We start from the raw sequence: 4317 nt of genomic DNA on the forward strand, positions 1-4317 counted from the left end.
CCAGACCTCAAACGGTCCAATCTCTGTGCTCAGGTGTCATCCCTGGATCAGTAATGCTGACACCACACAGTACTTGAAGGATTTATAACAGAGTAGCAATCACACACTTATTACATCGAGTGCCTCAAAAGAAAACTTATTACAATAAATATGGCTTAAGGCCATCTAATAACAATAACAACGGAAGGCTTGGAAGATAAGTGAGTCCATCAACTCCAACGGCATCACTGAGTATAGAACCACGACCTAAAAGCACCTTACTCGTCGCCTAAAAAGTTTGCAACATGAACGTTGCAGCCCGAAACGGGTCAGCACATGGAATATGCTGGCAATGTAACACATAGAGAGCAATGAAAGAAATAGGCTATACTATATGCATATTTGGCTGGTGGAAAGCTCTATGGTTACAGTTTTGCGTAAAGCCAATTTTTCCCTACTGCAAAGGAATAAATTTTATTTAACTATCATGGTAGTTATTAAACATTGAGAGTGTAGACACCCTCTCAATCCCAATTAAGCATCAACATTAAAACCCAACAAATTAATTAGAGTAACATGATGAGATTCACCTGATAATCCAAGTACTAGATACTCAAGATGTCCATAACCGGGGACACGGCTAACCATGATTAGTTTATACACTCTGCAGAGGTTTGCGCACTTTTCCCCACAAGACTCGATCTCCTCCGTTGGGATTCTCTCACTACAAGGTGTTTGAGAAACGGATGACCGAGACATAGTATTTTAGAAGCGCTAGCACCTTACGATCGGGTAGACCGTTACACCTACTTACCCCTACATCTGCTAGTCTACCACTGTAAGAGTTCGCACGACTTACTCAACTATGCTAGAGCCCATAGTAGCTTGTGGCTGCACACGGAAGTTTCTAGCATGAATAATCTCATGATCCCTTTGAGCCTGGGTGGCGGTCCAAAAGAAAAACAGGCAATCGCTGGAATACCCAGGTGCCTCAATCCACCCAGATGTGTATTTAAGTTGCCACATTAGATAAACCATTAATTTAACAATCTCACATCTGTCATGGATTTCACTCACCCAATCCACGTCTATTAGCATAGCATGGAATAATAAGCAAACGCAGAAGTAACTCCCAAAGGTTTGATAATAAACATGTAATAGGTACTACCTTAACTACTTCCCAGACCCACAATTTAATTATCTTCTAATCATGCAATGTGTGAGGATTGGTCTAATGCAATAAAAACTGGGTAATAGGAAGTATGATCGAAGTGTTACTTGCCTTGCTGATGATCCGGGAAACCTAGCGATTCGAAGTAGCAAGCGGCGCACTCCGGGTACTCTATCACAAACAAACAAGCATACAATAAGCACTCAACTAATGCGCAGGTAAAACTCGAATAAGAGATCTAACCAGATAGTTCAACTTAAGAACTCCGGTTGGCAAAAAGAACCAAATCAAACGAAGCAACGAAAGACAAACGGCAAAAAAACAGGCTTCATTTACTATTCTGGATCTAGGGCAATTTTTACAGAGGCAAAAACTTGTTTGAGTTGGTTAAACGGAAAGATGGTTTTGAGACGAAACTCCAGGCGCTAGAATCGTCTGATTCCGATAAACGAGCGAAAAGTTATACTAGAACGAAAATCAGATCAGGATCGCGATCAGAAAAATCGCGGATTTAATCCGAGAAAAAGAAAACAACGAACAGATTAAGGAACGAACGTTCGTTATCTGGATCTAAACGATGAACGCGTTGGTTAAAACGAATGAACGAGCAAACGCTCGCTAATTAACTAAACCGAAAAAAACCGATCTAGAAAAAAAAACAAAACGAAAAACCGACGGAAAACCGAACGGTTTTTTGAGAAAAACCGGCGGCGGGACGGGGTCAACCTCCGGCGAGCGGCGGCAGTGGCGGGGCTCCGGCGGGCGGCGGCGCGATGCGGCGGTGCGGCAGCAGAGGTGGCAGGGCTAGGCGCTAGGGTTTGGGGGCGGCTCGGGCTGGGCTCCCCCGGCTTATAAGGCCGGCCGGGCCAGGTGTCCGGGTCGAACACGGCCCGATAGGTCGGTTCGCGTTTTTTAAAAATTATTACGCTCAGAAAAAACAAAAGTAATACTAAACAGACTCCAAAAATCCCGAAATAAATTTTCCCCGGCTTCTGAAATCAAGCCGCACATGATGAACATTTATTTGGGGCCTAAATGCAATTTTGAAAAACACGCATTTTCCTAAATTCAAATAAAATAGCAAATAAAACCAAAATAAAATCTTATTTGATTTTTTTATTAAATCCTCAATATTTCTTTATTTTGGGAAAGTCATTTATTCCCTCTCTCATATTTTTGTAATGAAATAATTGAAGATAAAATAAATAAAATCAAATGATCCTATTTTCAAAATTTGAGAGAACTCAAATATGAAAATAACGAAATCCCCAACTGTCTCTGAGGGTCCTTGAGTTGCGTAGAATTTCTAGGATCAACCAAAATGCAATAAAATATGATATGCAATGGTGATCTAGTGTGTAACATTCCAAATTGAAAATTTGGGATGTTACAAACCTACCCCCCTTAAGATGAATCTCGCCCTCGAGATTCGGGTTGGCTAGAAAATAGGTGAGGGTGGTCCTTCAACAGATCTTCCTCTTGTTCCTAGGTGGCTTCATCCTCTGTGTGGTGGCTCCACTGAACTTTGCAAAACTTAATAACCTTGCTGCGGGTGACTCGGCTGGCATACTCAAGAATCTTGACTGGTTTCTCCTCATAGGTCAAATCACTGTCCAACTGAATCGCTTCCAGCGGCACTGTGTCTCTCAGCGGTATATCAGCCACCTCTGTGTGGCACTTCTTCAACTGGGAAACGTGGAACACGTCGTGAACTCCTGACAATCCTTCGGGCAATTCCAACTTGTAGGCTACTTCTCCCATACGCTCCAAAACCTTGTATGGTCCTACAAAATGTGGAGCTAACTTTCCCTTAACTCCAAAACGCTTAACTCCTCGGAGTGGAGATACTCGAAGATAAACTCGGTCTCCGACTTCGTAAACTGTCTCCTTGCGTTTAGAATCTGCATAGCTCTTCTGCCTGGACTGGGCTACCTTGAGCCTATCATGAATCAATTTTACTTTCTGTTCAGACTCCTTAATCAGATCTGGTCCAAACAACTGGCGGTCTCCAACTTCATCCCACGACAATGGGGGTCCTGCACCTCCTTCCGTACAAGGCTTCGAAAGGGGCCATCTTCAAACTGGATTGATAACCGTTGTTATATGAGAACTCTGCATATGGCAAATTCTCGTCCCAACTAGATCCGTAATCTAGTGCACAAGCTCTCAGCATATCCTCCAAAATTTGATTGACTCTCTTGGTTTGTCCATCTATCTGCGGATGAAAAGCTGTACTGAACTCTAGCCTGGTACCCAAAGTTTCATGCAACTGATTCCAGAACTTTGAGGTAAATTGGGTTCCTCTATCTGATACAATGCTCCTTGGAACTCCATGCAGACATACGATCCTGGTCATGTATATCTTTGCCAACTTGGCACTGGTATAGGTAGTCTTCACTGGGATGAAATGAGTTACCTTTGTTAAACGATCGACTACAACCCATATCGAGTCATAGCCTGAACGTGTTCTAGGCAATCCTGTGATAAAATCCATTCCTAGCTTATCCCACTTCCATTCGGGTGTCGGCAATGGCTGTAGCAATCCTGCTGGCTTCTGATGCTCTGCCTTTACTCTCTGACATACATCACAAACTGCTACATACTCCGCAATATCCTTCATTCCGGTCCACCAGAAAATATCCTTCAAATCCAAATACATCTTGGTATTTCCTGGGTGAATCGAATATGGTCAATCATGGGCCTCTTGCAGAATTAACTTCCTGATCTCCGAGTCATTAGGCACATAAACACGGTCTTCAAACCATAAGGTATCGTGCTGATCCTCACGAAATCCTTTAGATTTTCCCTTGCTTATTTTCTCCTTAATAGAAGCAATCTCCTTGTCAGTCTTCTGGGCTTCTCTGATCTTATCCATCAACGTAGACTGAATCTCTAATGCTGCTACATAGCCTCTCAGAACTATCTCCAAACATAGCTCACGAAGATTCTCGGCTAACTCCCTTGGTAAATCTCCCATCATTAGTGTGTTGACAAGGCTCTTACGACTCCACGCATCGGCTACTACGTTAGCCTTTCCGAGGTGATAATGCAATCTCATATCATAATCCTTGATGAGCTCCAACCATCTCCTTTGTCTGAGATTCAACTCCTTCTGAGTGAAAATGTACTTCAAACTCTTGTGATCCGTGTACACCTCACAATGATTT

The sequence above is a fragment of the Triticum dicoccoides genome, chromosome 5A (assembly GCF_002162155.2).
Source record: "Triticum dicoccoides isolate Atlit2015 ecotype Zavitan chromosome 5A, WEW_v2.0, whole genome shotgun sequence".
Classification (NCBI taxonomy): domain Eukaryota; kingdom Viridiplantae; phylum Streptophyta; class Magnoliopsida; order Poales; family Poaceae; genus Triticum; species Triticum dicoccoides.